Source organism: Molossus molossus, unplaced genomic scaffold (genome assembly GCF_014108415.1).
Source record: "Molossus molossus isolate mMolMol1 unplaced genomic scaffold, mMolMol1.p scaffold_m16_p_2, whole genome shotgun sequence".
Taxonomy (NCBI): Eukaryota; Metazoa; Chordata; class Mammalia; order Chiroptera; family Molossidae; genus Molossus; species Molossus molossus.
In genome coordinates, this window is record NW_023425355.1 from 138,211,298 (window position 1) to 138,235,152 (window position 23,855).

The 23,855-nt window shown below is 38.2% G+C and overlaps 1 pseudogene; it reads left to right on the forward strand.

The window, feature by feature from the left end:
- Positions 1 to 3,609: 3,609 nt before the first annotated feature.
- LOC118636899 lies at positions 3,610 to 3,771 on the forward strand (annotated as a pseudogene).
- Positions 3,772 to 23,855: the final 20,084 nt, after the last annotated feature.

Genomic DNA, 23,855 nt, shown 5'->3' on the forward strand with positions numbered 1-23,855 from the left:
CTGAGAAGAGCCTGCATTAGGAAGTCACTGTCAAATGATAGGTTCTATTATCCAAGGTGAGGTGTTCCTCTGCAAGGAAGGGTCAGTAAGCCTCTTCCATCTGCTTGATGTAGTGTCCTTAGTGTAGAGAGGAAAGAGATTGTTGGTTTTATCTTGATTTTTCTTGAAGGGAAGACAGTATTCAATTCAATAATCATTTACTTTGTGCCTATTGTTTATTAGGTTCTGTGTTTGTTTATGAAGATATTGGTAGATTGCATAAATGACCACAAATTATTTATCCCTCTGTATTTGTGTCTTTGGTAGTCCTCTCCCACACTGACTCTGGGCTTAACCAGGCGATTTGCTTTGGCAAATGGGTCAGTAGTAAATGTGATACAAGCAGAGACCTGAAAAGCTCTTGCTTATTGAGGCTTAGTCACTCTTGAAGCTATTGGGACCCTGCCACTGCTGCCATGTGAAGAAACCCAAGCTAGTCTCCTGGAAGATCAGAGACCTGTGGTCCAGGGGCTTAGATCACCCTAGCTGATAGCCACCCAACTTCCAGAAGCAGACCAGCAGCTAACTGATGTGACTCAGCTAAGCACAGCAGAAGATCAGCAAAAGAAAGACCCAGAGATACCAACCCACAAAATTGTGATTGAAATTGATAGTTGTGGTTTTTAGGTACTTAAGTCTTAGGGTGATTTGCTATGTAGCAAAAGCTAATTGGTATAGAAACATAGATGAATGAGACATAGTTCTTGCCTTTGGGACCCCACAGTTGAATAGATCACCAATTTTCTTCCAAAGGAGCCTGCTTGTGTAATCGAATGCTTAGAGCCATGGTAGATGGTGATACTAGTCACTCATATTCTTTCCCCCTGGATTACTACTTAAAAGCATGAACTTGGACACCAAAGTGCTTGGGTTCAAATCTCAGCTCCATTACTTACTGGTTGTGTGATCCTGGGTAGATTGCTTCATCTTGGTGTCTCTATTTCCCCATCTGTAAAAGGAAATAAAATAATAATACCTACCTCATAGAGTTGTTGAGAGTATTAATATATACAAAGTTCTTATAACAGTACCTATTATTTTGTGTTTTTGAAAGTATCAGCTACAACGGTTAGTCTAAAATAAAATCAGCGTTAAAGTTTTTTCTTTTTTTATTTATTTATTTTTGTTTCAGATGTTTCTCCTTTTCCCCCACTGAATCCCCCCTCCCCCTCCCTCCCTGCCCTGTCCCCAGCTTTGTTGTCCATGTCCATTTTTCATGCATACATGCATATAAGTTCTGTGGTTTATCTCTCCCCCACTACCCCCTCTTCTGGGGATTGCTAGTCTGTACCCTACTTCCATGTTTCTGGGTCTACCATATTCCTCAGACTGTTATGTTCATTATATTCCATATATAAGTGAGATCATGTGGTATTTGTCTTTTTCTGCTTGGCTTGTTTCACTTAGGATAATACTTTCCAGGTCCCTCCATGTCGTCTCAAAGGATAAGAGATCTTTTTTTTCTTACAGCTGCATAGTGCTCCATTGTGTGTATGTACCACTGCTTTTTTATCCATTCGTCTACTGATGGACACTTGGGCTGTTTCCAGATCTTAGCTATTGTAAATAGTGCTGCTACAAACATGGGGGTCCATATATTCTTTCTGATTGGTGTTTCAGGCTTCATAGGGTATATTCCTAGAAGTGGGATCACTGGGTCCAATGGAAGTTCAATTTTTAATTTTTTGAGGTAACACCATATTGTTTTCCACAGTGGCTGACATCACTGGATAGATCCTCTAGACAAAAAATTAGCAAGGAAACACAGACTCTAAATGAAGCACTAGACCAAATGGATTTAATAGATATCTACAGAGAATTACACCCCAAAACTACAGAATTCACATTCTTCTCAAGTGCACTTGGGACATTCTCAAAGATAGACCACATTGTTAGAACACAAACTAAGTCTCTACAAGTTCAAGAAGATTGACATCATATCAAGCATCTTCTCAGACCACAATGGCATGAAACTAGAAATCAATTGCAACAAAAACATGCAAAGACATTTGAACACATGGAGGCTAAAGAGCATGTTATTACACAATGAATGGGTTACTGAGGAGATCAAGGAAGAAATTAAAAACTTCCTGGAAACCAATGAAAATGAACACACAACACAAAATCTATGGGATACAGCGAAAGCAGTCCTGAGAGGGAAGTTCATAGCACTACAGGCCTACCTCAAGAAACAAGAAAAATTTCTAATTGACTGTCTAAACTCACAACTTAAAGAATTAGAAAGCAAACAAAAAGAAAACCCCAGAGCAAGTAGAAGGAAGGAAATAGTAAAGATCAGAGCAGAAATAAATGACATAGAGACCAAAAAAACAATTCAAAGGATCAATGAAACAAAGAGCTGGTTTTTTGAAAAGATAAACAAGATTGATGGACCCTTAGCTAGACTCACCAAGAGACAAAGAGAGAGAACCCAAATACACAAAATCAGAAATGAAAGAGGAGAAGTAACAACCGACACCACAGAAATACAAAAGATCGTTAACAACTACTATGAACAACTATATGGCAACAAATTCGACAATCTAAGCGAAATGGACAAATTTCTAGAAACGCACAGTCTCCCAAAACTGGACCGGGAAGAGATAGAAAATTTGAACAGACCAATAACAACTAAGGAAATTGAAGAGGTAATCAAGACTCTCCGAGCGAAGAAAAGCCCAGGTCCAGATGGCTTCACGGGGGAGTTTTACCGAACATTCAAAAAAGAACTAACACCCATTCTCCTCAAACTATTTCAAAAAATTCAAGAAGAAGGAAGACTTCCAAACACGTTCTATGAGGCCAGCATAATTCTAATTCCAAAACAGAAAAAGACACTACAAAGAAAGAAAACTACAGGCCAATATCCCTGATGAACATAGATTCCAAAATCCTGAACAAAATACTAGCAAATTGGATCCAGCAATACATCAAAAATATTATTCCAAGGGGGATTCATTCTAGGCATGCAAGGCTGGTACAATATTCTCAAATCAATAAATGATACACCACATAAACAAAATGAAGAATAAAAACCACATGATCATATCAATAAACAAAATGAAGAATAAAAACCACATGATCATATCAATAGATGCTGAAAAAGCATTCGACAAAATCCAGCATCCATTTCTGATAAAAACGCTCAGCAATGTGGGAATAGAGGGATCATATCTCGACATAATAAAGGCCATATACAAAAGACCTACAGCCAACATCATACTCAATGGGCAGAAACTAAAAACATTTCCCTTAAGAACAGGAACAAGACAGGGATATCCACTTTTGCCACTTTTATTTAACATAGTACTGGAAGTCTTAGCCACAGCAATCAGACAGGAAGAAAAAATAAAAGGGATCCAAATTGGAAAGGAGGAAGTGAAACTGTCATCATTCTTTTTCTTTTTAAACAAGACTTTCCCTTACATATAATAGCAATATATATTCTTTGTGGATAATTGAAAAAAAATATATACAGAAAAAGTTTCAAAAAGAGAACAAATGTCACCCTTAGATTTTGTGCCAACTTTAGCAATAACACACTTTATTATATATTAAAGTACTATGATCAGCTTTGCGCAGTGGCAGTATCATAGCCGATGAGGTTTATCCGAGGCGCAATTATTGATAATTGAAAACTTTCCTCAATAACCTGCCATGATGACTTGAAAACACTCAGAATAAATGTATCAAGCATTTAGTTGGGTGGTACTTTTTATATAGAGTTTACTCAGTGAACATGTCTCCAGGTGGATTGAAGGGGATCAAGTAGTTCTTTGTCCTACAGCAATTAGGGGATAATTTGCAGATCCCAATGAATTAACTTAAATATTAGGGCAAAGTGCAAAAGAAAATCACCACCGAATGATCCCTAGTCCCCATTGGCATTATACCTCCAGGCAAACATAACTCAACTTTCTGATGTTTTGTGAAATCAGTAGGTGGCCAGCCATGGGATGTGGGGAAGGGAGGAGGAAGGAGGTTTTAGGAAGGGAGGGAAGCTTGAGCAAAGGCACCAAGACATGGAAGGATGTGGTGTGTTTAGGGAAATATCAGCAATTTAAAAAGGCTGGGACCCAGGGTTTGTGGGGATGGGGGTGGAGGGGCAGGTCAGGGAAGGCAGTGGAGTTTGAGAAGTGAGTTTGAAGTGACATGCAGGGACCAGAGCACAAAAGGTCTTCTATTTTATAATAAAGAAGTATGGAACTTTCTTTATTCAATAATTTTTTATTGTATTTTTTGCCAGAAGTATTCACATTTTCAAATTGAGATATAATTTACATGTAACATGCACTGATTATCTATCTATCTATCTATCTATCTATCTATCTATCTATCTATCTATCATCTATCTATCTATCTATCTATCTATCTATCTCTTAATCCTCATCTGAGGATACTTTTCCATTGATTTTCAGATAGAGTGGGAGGGAAGAAAGAAGGGGGAGAGAGAGAGAGAGAGAGAGAGAGAGAGAGAGAGAGAGAGAGAGAGAGAGAGAGAGAGAAACAACGATGCAAGAGAGACAGATTGATTGGTTACATACCTCACAACCCCAACCAGCGCAAGCGACAGGGATCGAACTGCAACCAAGGTACGTGCCCTTGACCAGAATTAAAGTTGTGATTCTTTGGTCCACAGGCTGATGCTCTAATTGTCAAGCCAAAGCAGTCAGGGCACATGCACTGATTTTAAGTGTTAAGTTTGATGGATTTTGACAAATGCACACCTGTGTAACCACCACTCCAGTTAGTGTATAGAACATTTCCATCATCCTGAAGAAGTCTCTTATAACCCTTCCCAATCAATTCCTGTGTCCCCTGCTCCCCAAGAAACTATCATTCAGATTTCTGCTTTTACCTATTCTAGAACTTCATAGCTAAAATCATATAGTATGTATTCACTTGTTTCTGGCTTCTTTTTCTCAGCATAGTGCTCATTCATGCTGTTGAATGTGTTTTATTGGTGAGGAGGGTTTTTAAAACTTTTAAGTGTCTAAGATTGTTTTGAAATTTCCCAAGTAATTATTTCACAATATATTCAACAGCCATTTGAGCCCCTGCTATATGAAAGGCATAGTGTGATTGTTGGGGCTACAACAGGGAACAAGGCATTAATGGTTCCCACCTTCATGGAACTTCCGATCTGGGGAGAGGAGGCTGGGAGTACAAAAGCTGTGAAACATTTATAGCAAGATGTAAACATTCAAGTTTATTTTTTAATTCCTGTGGATACTTTATTTTTCTTAAAATAACTTTATTGAGATATATATTTTATATCATAATATTTGCTAGTTTTATGTGCATATTTCAGTAATCCTTAGTAATTTTATACAGTTGTGCCCCCATCACTATGATCCAATTTTCAAATATTTCCATCACTCCTAAAAGGTCCCTGTGACCATTTGCAGTCATTCTCCATTTCTACCCCCCACCCTAGGAAACTACTGATCTACTTCCTGTCTGTAGATTTTCCTTTTTTGAATATTTCATAAAAATGAAATTATACAATGTGTCTTTGTGTCTGGCTTCTTTCACTTAGCACAACATTTTTTAGGTACATTCATGTTGTAGCACATGTCAGTGTTTTGTTCTTTTTATTGCTGAATAGTATTGCATTATATTGATAGACTACATTTCTTTATTCATCTACCAGTTGATGGAAATTTGGGTTGCTTCTATAAGTTTTGTATGAACACATGTCTTATGGAGACCCATGTCCTTATTCATTTCTCTTGGGTATATAGGAGTGGAATTGTTGAGTCATATGGCAACTCTATGTTCAACATTTTGAAAAACTGCCAAACCGTTTACCAAAGCAGTGTACCATCTTACATTCCCACCAGCAATCTATGAAAGTCCCAGTTTCTTCACATTTTTACCTATACTTGTTATTGTCTGTCTTTTATTTTTTAAAATTGTTTATTGTTGAAAGTAATACAGATGTCCCCCTTTTTTTCATTGACCCCCTCCTTCCTGCTCCCACTGTTGTCTGTTTTTGAAATTATAATCATTCTAGTGGATGTGAAGTGATATTTTATTTTAGTTTTGATTTGCATTTTCCTAATGTGTAATGCTGTTGAGTATCTTTTATCTGCTTACTGGTCACTTGTATCTCCTTTGGTGAAATGTCATTCAGACCTTCTGTCCATTTAAAAATTTGGTTGCCTTCTTTCAAATTATTTATTATATAAAAACTCAACATGTATAAAGGACTGGGGAAGAGAGAATGGCAACTTTTAGCACTTCAAAGTTAAATATGTCTGTAGTCTGAGAAGGCTGAAAAGGTGAACATAATCCTGACTTTGTAGAATTTTACTGTCTAATATGGTGGCCTCTAGCCTGTGGAGTATGTGAAATGAGGCCTGTTCAATGTGAGATGCACTGCAAGGGTAAAATTACTCCAGTCTTTAAAAACTTACTATGAAAAACTGAATGTAAAGTATCTAAATATTTTTAATCCCCCCAGATTTATTGAGATATAATGGATATATAACATTGTATAAGTTTAAGATATACAATATGATGACTTAATATACGTATATATTGCAAAATTATTACCACAGTTAACACATCCATCACTGCATATAACTACTATTTTTTTTAAAAAAATATTTTTTCTTATTGATTTTAGAGAGAAAGGAAGAGAAAAAGAGAGAGAAACATTGATGAGAGAGAACATCGATTGGCCACCTCCTGCATGTCCCCCACTGGGGATCGGGCCCACAATCTGGGCATGTGCCCTGACAGGAAATTGAATTGGCAACCTCTTGGTGCGTGGGTCGATGCTCAACCACTGAGCCACACTGGTTGGGCCTATTTTTTTTTTTTGTAGTGAGGACATTTCATATCTACTTCAATCATCAATTATATACTGAGATGATAATATTTCAGATAGATTGACTAAAATAAAGTATAGAATTAAAATTAATTTACCTTTTTGAAAAATTTTGAGAAAACATGGCTACTAAAAAATTTAAAATTACATACATAGTTGCCAATATATTCCCATTGCATAGCACTGTTTTAGAACCTGGACCTCAGGAATTTGGATCTTCATCTGTAGAGAAATGGGAAAATATTAATGAGTTTTAAACTTGCAGAAATTATGACTGCTTTTTAAAAAAGAGAGATTACTTTGAATATAGTGTGGAGAATAATTTCAAGGGGATAGAAATGGCTGTCAAGAAACTGGGTAGGCAGATTTGCAATAACCCAGGTTAGAGGTTATATTTGCTTGATGTTGACTGGGAAAAACAGCTTCCTCTTCAGTATCTCTAATACAATTACAGTTCTGGAGAAAATGTATGTAGGAGTGTTTCTGTCAAGGTGAATATCAAAGGGACTATCACAAGGGACCTGCTTAAGATTCTAGGTTCTTCTGTGTCTAAAGTGAAGACCACAAAGTACCTGGCACACATATACTTACTTATTCAGGGAAGAACCACTTAAATGGCAACTCAACACCATGCAAAAATGTGGCACTAGACCACTTGAATATTTGGCTTTGACTCTGAGTGAGGGCAACATCTGAAGGGTTTTAAGCACAGGAGCGACATGACCATCAGGTCACTGCATTTTAATTAGATGATGCTAGCTGCTGTGTTGAGAATAAGCTGAAGCGGAGTGGGGGCGGCAGAAGAAAGATCCATTTATTTAAACAATTCATTATTGATAGGCGTTTTCATTGTTTTCTATTTTCTCTAATTTTAGCAACAAAGTAATCAATGCTGTGTAAAATGTTATTATATCTTTATTTTTTATTTTTTAAAGACAAATTCAAAGTGGGAATTCTGGTCAATGGGGACATCTGTTATGGCTTTTGATATATATTGTCAAATTGCCTTCCAGGAAGTTGGACCCATTTTATAATGTTGCCAGCTGTGTATAAGAGTGCCTGCTTCCCTCTACTTGTGCCAGCCCTTGACAATATTACTCTTTCTTAAACTTAATCAAGCAGGAGTTCCAAGTATGACTTTAAAATAATTCTTATATAAATGAGTTCATTTTTCCCCATGAAACACCACTCCCAACTGTCCACTAGGTCAGCTATTCTATTAAGCTTTGGGTCAATTAGTCACTCTTTCTTGGTTAGTGCTGACAATTTATTGTTTTTCCTGTTCCTAAAGGTGAGAGGACCCTTTCAAACTGGTTACATTATTTGATTTCCACGTTAAGATTTTTAAAAGAATTAAATGATAAACCAAAATAAGTATAGAAAAGCAAGTCTGAATATGTTTTTGAACCATTCACTGGATATTAAACTTTTGGTGAATTTTTAATCAAGAATCTCATGATTGTCCAGCTGGTATGGCTCAGTGGTTGAGTGTCCACCCATGCACCAAGAGGTCACTGGTTCAATTCCTGGTCAGGGCACATGCCCAGGTTGTGGGCCAAATCCCCAGTGGGGGTATGCAGGAGGCAGCCAATTGATGTTCTCTCCCATCAATGTTTCTATCTCTCTCTCCCTCTCCCTTTCTCTCTTTCTAAGAATCAAGAAAGACAGAAAAAAAGAAAAATAATCTCATAATTGCTAGAACTCTAAAGAAAACTTGTTAGTGCTGGCTTAATTATTAAGGCAGAGAAAATTTTATGTTTTTTGGTGAATTTTTTTCAGAAGTACTTTAAGATTGAGCACTAATCCTTGACTGTTTCAGAATAAGGCCTCTTCTCCAAAGATTTTCTTTAAGCTGAAAGACTTAATGAGCAATATAGAATTCATTTTTGGTAGAAGAAACAAAGGCAAATAAACTACAACATGTCCATAAATGTGCGTGCATATATTTAAACATAACTTTTATTTCCTCTGTTCCCTGGAGAATCAGTGGGTAAAATTAATTTGAAGAGAACATCTACCAGGCCCCTCAACGGTTAAATTAAATTGAGGAGTTCTATTGCAATTTGATTATGTTTTCTTCTTTTTGGATTAGTCATCTAATATAAATTGAAGCCCTATTTTTATACGTCTATATAGGTCACCTTAAAGTCTGGTGCAAAATTCTACTGTTTTTTCCTTTATGAATAATTTCCCTCAAAAGGTTACCTTTGTCTTCTTTGGGCATAATAGAGGTGTTTATGTAGAAATAGCAAGGGAAAATGGATTATATTTTGTGACATACTGAGTTGTAAAACAGAATTATGTACTTCTGTACTCTGCAGGTAATCTTTTTTCTAATGTGGAGGTTTAGAAGAAAAGGTTCAGAAAAGGTCTGAGCTGCTATTGCAGTTATGTGGGAGAGGAGAATCAGGGTTCCCATTATAGGTGGGAGGAAGGGATGACTGTGGGCACGATGAGGTTTAAAACTAGTCAAAAACCAAATATAAGTATGTACAGGGTGGGGCCAAAGTAGGTTTACAGTTGTTTGTATAGAAAAAGAATACAATAATGAATAAATAATAATATAAGAATAAACTCTGTTTCACAAAACTGTAAACCCACTTTAGTCCCACCCCTCTATAGTCTTCTGTGACTTGATTTATTCAGTAGAAACTTTGTGAGATTAATCCATGTCCATGTGAGTAGCTGTGGTTCACTGATTTTCAATTGTATATAGTATATAAGGTGGGGCAAAAGTATGTTTATAGTTGTTCTTATGGAAAATAATATAACAATGAATAAATAATAATACAAGAATAAAGTCTGTGGTTCACGTACTCACAACTGTGTGTGTGTGTGTGTGTGTGTGTGTGTGCATGTGCGCGTGTACATATTTTGTCACAAACCTGCCCCTGATGTCTCACATTTCTTATATTAGCCCATTCTTTGTGTTTACTCCTTAATGATGCCTCTGGAAATTTTTTCTGCCCTTTTAAAATCCTCCAGCTATCAGATTTTACCACTTTCTACTATTTTTTTTTAAAAGTCATATCCATATTTCCAGGTCAGTTTTCTTCCTTTGAAAAAAAATGTGTCTTCAGGCTTCCCGTCATTCTTTCCAGCACTACTTCTGCACAATTCTTGGTGATTTAAACACAGTGATTTCATTATTTGTGGTAGTTATGCTCTTTAAAGGAACCATGAACACTGAATTTGTGAATACTGAACCATTGCTCCTGGGGGAAATACAGGATGAGACACCAGGGCCTGGGTTAATCTTCCTCAGTAAATAGGCCACAACTGAAATGCAACTGCAATAGGAATCACTCTGATGAAGCTTATGTCAATTCACCATCATCCTCCAAGAAACCCCCATCCTCTGCACAACTGAAAAGTTAAATGGGGATATACTAAGAATCACCCTCCCTGCATTTTTTAGGAATTTTATGGTGACACTAATTGACATAATTCCTTCATACATGGTATTGTTCTTTATTTTCCATTTTGAGTGAAAGGGGTAACCATGGTGGCTTCCATTTGCCTCATTTTACCTGTGGATCAGAGTCAATATAGGGGTTTTATCAGTGGTAAATAAATCCTTAGCAAATAGGTAAACCATCATGGGCTGAGTTTAGAGTGTCATTATGACCACTTTAAAGCACAATTAGACTTCCAGTCAAGATGGTGGCGTAGGTAAACGCAGTATCGCATCCTCCCACAACCACATCAAAGTTACAACTAAACTACAGAACAACTATCACTCAAAACCACCTGAAATCAAGCTGAATGGAAGTCCTACAACTATGGAATTAAAGAAGCAGCCAAATCGAGACTGGTAGGAGGGCGGAGGCGGAGGCGGAGGCGGAGGCGGAGGCGGAGGCTGAGGCTGAGGCTGAGGCTGAGGCTGAGGCTGAGGCTGAGGCTGAGGCTGAGGCTGAGGCTGAGGCTGAGGCTGAGGCTGAGGGGCTGGTCCCACATCCAGGTGTGGCGGATACAAATCAGGAGGACACCTAGGCTGGGAAGGTTCTCTCTGAGGACAGAGGGGTCCCAGTCCCACACCAGACGTGCCACTCAGGGTTCCAGTGACAGGAAGAGAAGTCTCCATAACTTCTGGCTGGAAAAACCAGCAGGAACTGAGGCTCAGGGAAGCTGACGCGGCTGGAGCCCCAGGCAGCTCCTTAAAGGGCCCTCACACAGACTTATTGGACTCTCTCCCTCTAAGCTTGGAGGGGAGGCAGCTCAAGGGGCACCAGAGACATACAGGGAAGAACTGAGCTGTTTGGGACTGGAGCTAGGGCTGGAGATGGGGCTTTCTCCAGGACAAACATGCTGTCAGAGGCCTTTGTTCCTTTGGTGAGCCCTTCCCTGGGACAGCAGACAGCCGCCATATCTGGGACTCCAACAACCTGACTCACACTGGTTGCCCCGCCCCGGTGATTCCCTGAGGCCCCGCCCCACCCAACTTTCAGGCCCACCCAAGCTGTTGCCAGTTGCTTAACCATAGGATTGGCCTGTCTTGGATCCTGCTTCAGGTTTTCCTAAATTCTTTCAAATAAGCAGCATCTGGTCTCAGCTAGCCCCATGCCTCTTGTTAAGTAATACACAGAAACAAACACAAGGAGGCAGCCAAAATGAGGAGACAAAGAAACAGGTCCCAAATGAAAGAACAGAACAAAACCCCAAGAAAAGAACTAAGCAAAATGGAGATAAGCAACCTAACAGATGCTGAGTTCAAAACTCTGCTTATAAGGATGCTCAATGAACTTAGTGAGGGCCTCAAGAGCATAAAAAAGGACCAGTCAGAAATGATGGGTGCACAGTCAGAAATGAAGGAGGCATTAACTGAAATAAAGAATAATTTACACAGATTCAATAGTAGAGCACGTAAATCCAAGAAGCAAACCATCGATATGGAATATAAGGAAGCAAAAAACACCCAATCAGAACAGCAAAAAGAAAAAAGAATCCAAAAAAATGAGGATAGTGTAAGGAGCCTCTGGGACAACTTCAAGTGTGCCAACATTTGCATCTTGGGGGTGCCAGAAGGAGAAGAGAGAGAACAAGAAATTGAAAACCTGTTTGAAACAATAATGGCAGAAAACTTCCCTAACTTGTTGAAGGAAACAGACATACAAGTCCAGGAAGCACAGAGAGTCTCAAACGAGATGAACACCAAGAGGCCCATACCAAGACACATCATCATCAAAATGCAAAAGGTTCAAGACAAAGAGAGAATCTTAAAAGCAGCAAGAGAAAAGCAGTTAGTTACCTACAAGGGAGTTTCCATAAGGCTGTCAGTTGATTTCTCAAAAGAAACTTTGTAGGCCAGAAGGAGTGGCAAGAAATATTCAGAGTGATGAAAAGCAAGAACCTACAACCAAGATTACTCTATTCTGCAAAGCTGTCATTTAGAATCAATGGCCATATAGTTTCCCAGACAAGAAAAAGTTAAAGGAGTTCATCACCACCAAATCGTTATATGAAATTTTGAAGGGTCTTTTGAAGAAAAAGATAAAATATATGAACAAACAAAATGGCAATGAATACCTATCTATCAACAATTGAATCTACAAACAAAATGAACAGGTAGAACAGAAACATTCTCATAGATACAGAGAACATTTTGTGGGTTGCCAGATGGGAGGGGGTTTGGGGGAATGGGTGAAAAAGATGAAGGGATTAAGAAGTACAAATTCATTGCTAGATTGACAAACCTCAAAGGGAAAGGGGTTGGGGGGTGGTGGTGGGAAGAAGTAAACCAAAGAACTTATATGCATAACCAATGGACACAGACAATAGTGTGGGAAAAGGCGGGAGGGGGGTGGGAGTGGGGAGGAGGGGGTCAATGGGGGAAAAATGAGGAACATCTGTAATACATTCAACAATAAAGATTTTTTTTTTTAAAAAAAGCACAGTTGGACTTGAGCTCAAACTTCTTTATCATCCAAATCTTCTAAACCTCCACTCTGTTTAGTGAGTGGCAGTGGTGTTAATTTAGGCCCAGTGTTCGATAATCTCTAAAAAGGCTAGATATTTTTCTTTGCCCAGTGCCCAGTTTCTTTGGTAAATAAATATTTACAGGTCCCTTTGGGAAAGGATAGGTGGAAGGTTGTCAATTTTTTATTTTTAATCCTCACCTGAGGATATTTTTTCATTGCTTTTAGATAAAGTAGGAGGAAGGAAGGGGGCGGGAGAGAGGGGGAGAGAGAAACATCTAAGTGAGAGTGAGAGAGACACATTGATTGGTTGCCACCCACACGACTTTGACAGGGGCTGGGGATTGAACCTGCAACCAAGGTACATGCCCTTGATGGGGAATCGAACCCTTGACTCTATTGTCCACAGGCCAATGCTCTAACCTCTGAGCCAAACCGGCCAGGGTGCTAATTTTCGTGTGTGTGTGTGTGTGCAGTAATTTTAGGATTCTTCTTTAAAGCCCCTGTCTTTCCTTCACTGGGGCCTCAGAGTCTGTGAATTAACATAGGCTCCCTATGTAAGGCAAGTCTAGCAAGGAAAGAGTTAGTCTTCAGACTGCCCCATCAGACATGGGGGAAGTGCAGCTTGAACTATAAACTGAGGTCCAGCGGAGCTTGGGATTTGGGTGTTTGAGTTCTTGACATCCTTCCAGTTAACACTACTGCAAATCTCAAGGTAGGCTCTTTCTTTATTGATGTCCCAACGTTTTTTTTTTTTTTTTTTAAATATGTTTTTATTGATTTTTTTTTTTTTTTTTTTTTTAGAGAGAGGAAGGGAGAGAGAGATAGAAACATCTATGTGAGAGAGAAACGTCAATTGGTCGCCTCCTGCATGCCCCCTACTAGGGATCGAGCCCACAACCTGGGCATATGCCCTGACTGGGAATGGAACCAGGACCTCTTAGTGCATGGGTCGAAGCTCAATCCACTGAGTCACACTGACTGAGCTGATGCCCCACCTTTTATAGAAGGGACTTGATGAGGCTGTGATTCAGTTGATATTATAAACTATCTCTGCATTAAAGTGTGGGTTTGATTTTTGGTAGTTTCATACTGCTGCTACAAAAAATAAGATGTTCAGCACAGACATAGAAAGTCCCCAGTTTCAGTTTTTGCTTTCAGCCAAGAATTAGGGATTTGAGTGTGTCATTCTCTTTAAGTTTTTAAATATTAGTCACATCACTCTTCAGTCTTAATTTCTCATGTTGTTATATAAGGCATTTACCAATGTGGTTTCCCAAGGCTTGCTTTTCAACAGATTCTGTAAAAATTGAAATTTGATTCGTTGCTTTTCTACTCTTGGCCACGCGTTACTAGATTTTCATTCTTGAATGCTCACTGCCTTTACTTCAGCTAGGTTACATAATCAATCCTAGATTCCCCTCAATTCTAGAAAATCTGCTGTCTAAAACATTCTCCTGGTGATAATTGCTGATTCAATTAGGATTCATGACATAAACTAACTATGTTTATCTTAAGCAGAAAAAGAATATCAAGTATTTCATTTGATTGATGGGAAAACTGTTGAACCAGACTCAGAAAACACACTTTAACTAAGGTACTCTGGGGACAGGTGGAATCACAGAAAATGTCATGAGCCAGAGTCTTTGGGTTCCACTGCCCCTTCCCCGTCACTATGCACTGAATGCTGCTATGACTGATAATATTGGAAGGCATCCCAAACTTTGTTCTTGGCATCCTAATTGGCTGAGCTTAGGCCATGTGCCCTGTCTTTCCTAGCTGCCTAGGTCCAGGGAAAGCAAGTACTTACTTGGTCTTTGATGTCTGTAGGGAAGGGACTCTACTTGCACCTAAGATTCAAACAATGACAGATTCCTCAGATTTAGAATATGAATATATATAATGACATTGACATCACAACTGTGAGTAAACAGTTAACCTCTCAGCACTGCGTGATCCAGGTCCTGTTGCTTTGGAAACTGCGGTGATCAATAAACATGGACTGTTGTGCCTGTTCTGTTTGTTGTGAAGCCTTGATCTTGGGGGCTGCTCCTGGACTGGGGCTGTTGATCTGGCCTGTAGGTTTTAGGCCTGTGTCCTGCGTGGGTATGGCAGCAAAAGAAGCCATGCAGTCGGGGAACTGTTGAGCGTTGTATTAGTTTCCTATCACTGCTTTAACAAATTAATGCAAACGTAGTGACTTGAAACAATATAAAGTTATTACTTTAAAGTTTTATAGGCTAGAAGTCTGACACAAATCTCACTGAGGTAGGAGGGCTGTGTTCTTTTCTGGAGGCTCTAGTTAAAAATCTGTTTCCTCACCTTTTCCAGGTTCTAGAGGCTGCCTGCATTCTTTGGCTTGTGGCCCCTTTCTCGATCTTAAAGACAGAAGGTAGATTAAGTGTTTCTCATACTGCATCACTCTAATCTGCCCCACTTTTAAGGACTCTTGTGATTACTTAGGTCCATCTGGACAATCCAGAATAACTTCCTTATTTTAAGGTTAACTGTTTATGAGCCTTAATTCCATGTGCAACCTTAATTCCCTTTTATGACTTAATGTAACATATTCAATGGTTTGGGGGATTAGGATGTGGACATTTTTAGGGGCCCATGACTTTGCTTACCACAGGCATCCTGATGAAATGAAGGGGCTGTTTCCTGTCCTCTATCCTTCTACCAAGCTATGTAAATGGGGATGAAAGCCTGAAATGTGTCTTGAATTTAATTGCCAGTTTGAATCTACAACCACTGCTATGTCGATTAGAAAACAGTTTTGAGAGAACAGATTTTTACTGAGGGCATTTTCACATGTTCAAGCACAATTTATTAAGTCTCTATAGGAGTCTACTGTTATTCTGAAAATGAACAAATTTCTTAATGGTGTGGCTCCCAGGACATCTTTTCTTTCTAAAACCTCTGAAAATAATTCTAAGATAGGATACTGGGCAATGGGTTTCTGGGACTCTGGTAACTATTCACATCTTCAAAGCTTTTGACTTTTCTTGGCCAACAGAAAAAAAAATTAAAGCTGCTGTTTTCTTTTAGAAGAAAAGTATACTTTAAAAAACCTATCTGATATAAACTTTACATGAAGCTAATTTGCTAGGCTGGGCTGCTGTAAAATTATTTTCATTGTTGCATTCATTGTGTCAACTAGATCTTTGGCTCCAAATATGCTGTTCCTATAAAAATTTCATTTCAGCTGTCAGGGTAATCAAAATGGTTTCAAAAGCTTTCCTTGAATACTGACTTGAAATAAAATAATAAAATACACTATCAAATGCCAGATTCTACAAAAGAAAAATACCAGATACGGGTAGGTTTTATTTTTTTTTAAAACCAATTTAAAAAATTCCTCACTTTAATATAATTTGAAATAACTTTTCCTGACATGTATAATTCTAGAATAAATCAGGTGGCTTTTCAATCCAAAACCAGATTCAGGAGTACATAATTAAACACACAAAATGCAGAACAATATTTCATTTATTTAAATTATGTTTTAATGCCACAGTTTATAATGTATATTGGTATTTTTATAATGTTGTTGGATTGCACAGGCAGAGAAATAAAATGATGACTACAAGTTTTATCTTTTAAGATTTTGACACTACAGATCTGTATTTCTAAAACATCACAAGCTCCAGATGTATATAAGCTACATGATCTTATTATTCTATTACAGAATAAAAATGTTGTTGAGGTTGCGGATGACACAAATATGGAAATGAGAAACAAATTTTGGAGAAAACTCACTGAGTAGTCAAAAGGCTATGCAAAATATTATTCAAAAGAAACTTCTGTTTTAAAACAATGCCTAGCTTAGTCAGTAAAAAATTAAAATAACCCAAGAATATAAGGCCAAATCTTTTGAGAGACATTATGGGAATAAAAGTGCCAAGTTGGCTATTGCATGAGTTTGCTGCTCCAGAGCAACAGGGATAGACAATTTTCATCCTCCTCATGCCTCTTCTTTATTGAAAGCCTCTGGGCAACCTTCCCATCTGTTCCCAGGCTTCCACCTCTGAGTGATGCTGTATTTGCATCTCAGAATTTCTGCCTGCTCTTGGTGGTCATTTATCCATCCATCCTTCCATCCAATAACCTTTTGTTGAGCACCACTTTATAGGAAGTTAATTATAGAAGACTTGATAATTGGGAATTATATTTATCTGTGTTACCTAACCACTCAGACATAGGGAAAACTTTAGGGAAAAAGTGAATCAATCAACTCACCAATTTCCAGGGTCTGGGTCTTGCTATTATCCATTCTTGCTGACTACCCTTATGAATTGATTACTTTGTCTGGCATTGGCAGGGAATTAAGATAATTGCAAATGGGGATCAAGCAATTGGAATGAGAATGGGGGATGTGGAGAAGGAGAGGGAAGCTAGGAAAAAAGGGGCTAGGCAGAGTTGCGAGGTGATTGAAAATTTCCATCACCATTTCACATGCCTAATATCTGTTAGTAGGTGCTCCCTCAAATTTCTGTAACTAGTAAAGGCCTCCTCCCTTCCTAACCCCACTCTCACTCTCCACTGGGGCACAACGGCTGTCTCTGTCTCTAATCTCTGGATTCAACCTTCCTGATATGTCTCATTTACCTGTCTTATGTCCCACTCTGATATGGCAGAGTCCTGTCCTAAGGTGTAGTCTTTTCACCGTGATAACTAGCCAATGAAAACACATAAAAGGGGACAGTTAGCAATGCAGCAATCCTATTGGCTTTAATGGAACTTAGTAGACAGGCAAGGCTTTCACTACTAAGCACACACCTACGATGTAAGTGGTTACCTATTAGTGGTCTTTTTTTTTTTAAGGGTTACAATGATCTCTATTTGCAGATGACACAATTGTTTACACAGAAAATCCCAAGGAATCCATCAAACCTATTCTTAAAAATAATGTGAGTTCAGCAAAATTACAGGACACAAGACAAACATACAAAATTAGTGGTACTTCTCTGTACTTAAAGTTAGCACATGAACATCAAAATTAAAAATACAATACTATTTTCAGTGACTTTAAAAAAAGAGAAATAAAGAGAAAACTTCAAAATACCATTGAAAGAAAACAAAGCAGATCCAAATAAATGGAAAGCATAGTCAACAAATTAGCAATTAAATTCAAGACACATTTCAATTCTCTCCAAATTGATATACAGTATTAACACAATTCCTACCAAAATTCAAACACATATATTTGTAAGTGTATACAAGATCATTATAAAATTTATATGGAAAGGTAAAGGATTGAGAATAGCCAAAACAATCCTGAAAAAAAGAACAAAGTGGGAGGAATCACTCCACCCAACTCCAAGACTTACCACATAGCTATAGCAATTAAACCTGTGCAATATTGGTAGAGAAATATACATATAGACAAATGGAACAAAACAGAGGACCCAGAAATAGACCCACAAAATATGCCTGATTATTTTATTTTATTTTTACTGAGGTAAAATTCATGTAACATTAAATTAACCATTTAAAAAGAAAACAAATTAGTGGCATTTAGTATTCTTAGAATGTTGTGCAATGACTACCTCTAACTAGTTGAAGAATATCTTATTATTCCAAAATAAAACCTATACCCATTAAGTAGTTAGTTACCATTCCTCCCTCCAACCACCAATATGCTTTCTATGAATTTACCTATTCTGGATATTTCATATAAATAGAATCATACACTATATGATCTTTGTGTCTGACTTCTTTCACTTAACATTGCTCTTGAGGTTTATCCATGTTGTAGCTTGTATCAGGGATTCCTTTTTATGCCTAGATAGTATTCCGTTGTATATATTTATCACATTTGTTTATCCATTTATTCATTGATGGACATTTGGGTTATTTCTAACTTTTGGCTATTGCCAACAATGCTGCTATAAACATTCATGTACAAGTCTTTGTTTGAGAGCCCTGTTCTTAATTCTTTTGGGTATATACCAAGAGTAGAATCATTGAGTCATATAGCTATTCTGTGTCTAATTTTTTGAGGAATCAATACATTGTTTCCACAGCAACTGAAATATTTTACATTCCCACTAGCAATGTGCAAGGTTTCCAGTAGTCCATGTCCTTGTCAATATTAGTAGTCTTTTTTTTTTTTAATCCTGACCCGAGGTCATTTTTTCATTTTTTGTTCAGATAGAGTTGGAGGGAGAGAGAGGAGGAGGAAGAGGAGAGAGAGAGAGAGAGAGAGAGAGAGAGAGAGGGACATCGATGTGAAAGGGACACACTGAGTGGCTGCCACCCGCACGACCCAACCAGGGCCAGGGACAAACTGCAACTGAGGTACGCGCCCTTAGCGGGAACCGAACCTGGGTCTCTCTGGACCGCAGACTGACGCGCTAACCGCTGAGCCAAACCGGCCAGGACAATAGTAGTAGTCTAATCTGAGTTTTGCCAAAATACCACTCCCAGTTCAGAAATAGCTAGTAAATTGTTCTTGTTCAATTTCTTCTATAGTAAATGGCAGGAGGAACACATGAAACTTCAGCTACAAGTGCCCTTCTCTGGGGTGTGGGGCAGTGAATTCAGATATATTAACAGTAGCACAGATTGCTAAAAGTGGCCTCAATACTTTTCAGCTCCTGCCATCAAGAGATGGTGTCTATTTCCCTATCCTTGAAATCAAGGCTGGGCTTGGGACTTACTTTGACCAATGGAAAGTGGAGGAAGTGACATAGAGTGAGTTCCAAATCTAGGTATCAAGAGGCCATGTAGCTTCTGCACTTGTTTGACTTGAGACCTTGTGACCACTGTGAAGGAACCCTGATCCTGCCAGAAAGTGAAAGACATGTGGCCCTGTTGCTCCAGCCTTGCTAACTACCAAAAATATGTCTGAGACCACCTTAGATTATCTAGCCACCAGTTGTCTGCTAGCTGACTCCAGATGCACACAGAAGTCCAGCAGGGATGGAACAAGCCAGCCCTAATCAGAAGAACAACCAGATAGCTCTGAGAATCATGAGGTAAGTAAACAGAAGTTTAAAGCACTAGGTTTTGGGGTGATTGGTTACACAGCAAAAGCTAATTGATATAAGCAGTCATATGAGATGATTTTGATCCTATCTTAAAATGGGGAAGAGGGGATGTATTCATCAACAGAGTGAAGATCTGTAAAATTTGACTTTGTGGCCCAAAGAGAAGAAGGGAAGGAAAAAAATGATATGAAGATGTAAATATCTAAAATTACCCAGGAAACACACATTTCTTGTCAACATTTGCTGTGAAAAATTCAGAGTATTTGAATGGGTCTGAGTGTGTGAAACATGCCTGATTCTAGAAGGCGCTCAACTTTTGTGGCGTATGTCCCAGTTTAGATCAAACTAAGATTCAGCAGTTGGTGACCTTGCATGATATGTGCTTATATGTGTGATATGCCCGAGGGCTATTTTTTTTTTCTTTTCTGTGAAAAAAGAGGGAGTTCTTTGTTACTTTGTATAACCCAAATGCAGCTGGGACCACATATGGTTCAGTCTCTGATCAGTTTACTTTCAAACAAACAGCAGTGTGGCAGAAAAACATAATTGATAATAATTCACATCTGTATTCAGTCTCTTGGAAAAAATACCATCAAGAGAGTACATTCTAATTGCCAGAAAAGCTTAAAAGAGCATCTTCTTTAGACATCTTTATGGTTTTTAATCTTTTCTAGTATGCTCTTCAGTGACGTTCTTAAGAACTCTTTATGAAAATATAAAATGTTGTTATCTCATTCTTTGAACACTCTTCCCTGAAACAAAAATGCATGGCTCTTCTGTCTCTCTTTTTTTTGGGAAAATTTAGCTTTATTATTGAGAATATCACAGGTGTCCCCCATTTCCCCCCCCCCAAAAGCCCCCTCTACCCAGCTCCCTCACCACCCCAGACTTTCACCGCTCTATTGACTGTGTCCATGGGTTATGCATACATGCATATAAGTTCTTTGGTTTATCTCTTCCTGATCCCCCCACCACCACTTCCCTCTCAGAGATTTGTCAGTCTGTTCCATGCTTCCATGTCTCTGGACCTATTTTGTTCATCAATTTATTTTGTTCATTAGATTTCCACAGATAAGTGAGATCATATGATATTTGTCTTTCTCTGACTGGCTTATTTTGCTTAGCATAATACTCTACACGTCCTTCCATACTGTCTCAAAGGGTAAGAGTGCCTTCTTTTATTTTTAATAACTGCATAGTATTCCATCGTGTAAATGTACCACAGCTTTTTTATCCACTCATCTATTGATGGACACTTGGGTTGTTTCCACATCTTAGCAATTGTAAATAGCGGTGCTATGAACATGGGGGTACATATATTCTTTCTGATTGGTGTTTCAGGCTTCTTAGGGTATATTCCTAGAAGTGGGATCACTGGGTCAAATGGCAGTTTCATTTTTAATATTTTGAAGAAACTCCATATTGTTTTCCATAGTGGCTGCACCAGTCTGCATTCCTACCAGCAGTGTACTAGAGTCCCCTTTTCTTTACAGCTTCACCAGCACTTGTCATTTGTTGATTTATTGATGATAACCATTCTGGCAGGTGAGAGGTGATACCTCATTGTCTTCTTAATTTGCATCTCTCTGATGATTAGTGATGTTGAGCATTTATTCATATGTCTCTTGGCCATCTATATGTCCTCTTCAGAGAAGTGTCTATTTAAGTCCGTTGTTCACTTTTATTATTTTATTTATTTATTTAAAAAATTTTATGTTTATCATTGAAAGTACTACAGATGGTCCCCCTTTTTTCCTCATTGACCTCCCTTCTCCCCACTCCTGCCCCCCTCCTGCCTTCCCCACACAATTGTCTGTGTCCACTGGTTATCCGTACATGCATATAAGTTCTTTGGTTTATCTCTGCTCACCCCCCCCCCCTTCTGAGGGTTGTCAGTCTGTACCCAACTTCCACATCTCTGGGTCCACCCTGTTCCTCAGACTGTTATGTTCATTATATGCCACAAATAAGTGAGATCATGTGATATTTGTCTTTCTCTGCTTGGCTTGTTTCACTAAAATAATACTCTCCAGGTTCCACCATGTCATCTTAAAGAATAAGAGATCTTTCTTTCATATAGGTGCATAGTACTCCATTGTGTATATGTACCACTGCTTTTTTATCTATTTGTCTACGGAAGGACACTTGGGCTGTTTCCAGATCTTAGCTATTGTAAATAGTGCTGCTATGAACATGGAGGTACATATATTCTTTCTGATTGGTGCTTCGGGTTTCTTAGGGTATATTCCTAAAAGTAAGATCACTGGGTCAAATGGCAGTTCGATTTTTAATTTTTTTGAGGTAACATTATAGTGTTTTCTATAGTGGCTGCACCAGTCTGCATTTCCACCAGCAGTGTGCTAGGATCCTCTTTTCTCCACACTCTCGCCAACACTTGTTTGATGATTTGTTGATGGCGGCTATTCTGACAGGTGTGAGGTGATACCTCATTGTTCTTTTAATTTGAATCTCTCTGATGATAAGTAATGTTGAGCATTTCTTCATATGTCTTTTAGCCATTTGTATGTCCTGGTTGGAGAGGTGTATATTTAGTTCCTCTGCCCATTTTTTAATTGGGTTCTTTGTCTTCCTTTTGTTGAGTTGTATGAGCACTCCATATATTTTGGAAATTAACCCCTTATCTGATGCATCATTGGCAATTATACTTTGCCATACAGTGGTTTCCCTTTCCATTTTGATGGTTGTTTCTTCTGCTGTGCAGATTTTTTTTTAGTTTGATGTAGTCCCATGTGTTCATTTTTTTCCTTTGTTTCTGTTGCCTTGAGTGATGTATCAGTGAAAATTCTGCTGCATGTGATGTCCGAAATTTTGTTGCCTACATTTTCTTCTAGGATTTTTATGGATTCACGAGTCAGATTTAAGTCTTTTATTCGTTTTGAGTTTATTCTTGTGTATGGTGTAAGTTGATGGTCTAATTTAATTTTTTTTTTTGCATGTAGATGTTCAATTTTCCCAGCACCATTTATTAAGGAGTCTGTCTTTACTCCATTGTATACTCTTACCACCTTTGTCAAATACTAATTGAGCATAATGTCTTGGGTCAATTTCCGGGTTCTCTGTTCTGTTCCACTGGTCTATCGGCCTGTTCTTGTGCCAGTACCAGGCTGTTTTGATTACAGTAGCTTTGTAGTATAACCTAATTTTTGGTATTGTGATCCCACCTACTTTGTCCTTCTTTTTCAATATTGCTGTGGCTATTTGGGGTCTTTTTTGGTTCCTTATGAACTTTTGAAGTATTTGTTCTAGTTCTGTGAAATATATCATTGGTATTTTGATGGGGATTGCATTGAATTTATAGATTGCTTTTGGTAATATGGACATTTTAATGATGTTATTTCTTCCAATCCATGAAGAAGGTATGTACTTCTATTTTTTTTATATCTTCCTCTATTTCTTTTTTCAATGTCCTGTAGTTTTCTGCAAATAGGTCCTTTACGTCTTTGGTTGTTTATTTCTAGGTATCTTACTTTTTTTGCTGCGATAGTAAATGGGATTGTTTTTTCAGTTTCCCTTTTTGTGAGTTCATCATTGGTGTATAAGAATGCCATCAATTTCTTGATGTTAATTTTGTGTCCTGCTACATTGCCAAATTTATTTATTAAGTCTAGTAGATTTTTGATGGAGTCTTTAGGGTTTTCTATGTATAATATCATGTCATCTGCCAATAATGACAGTTTCACTTCCTCCTTTCCAATTTGGATCCCTTTTACTTTTTCTTCCTGTCTGATTGCTGTGACTAAGACTTCCAGTACTATGTTAAATAAGAGTGACAAGAGTGGGCATCCCTGACTTGTTCCTGTCCTTAAGGGAAATGCTTTTAGTTTTTGCCCATTGAGTATGATGTTGGCTGTAGGTCTTTCACATATGGTCTTTATTATGCCAAGATATGATTCCTCAATTCCCACATTGCTGAGTGTTTTTATCAGAAATGGGTGCTGGATTTTGTTGAATGCTTTTCAGCATCTATTGATATGATCATGTGGTTCTTATGCTTTATTTTGTTTATGTGGTGTATCACATTTATTGATTTGCAAATGTTGTACCACCATCCTT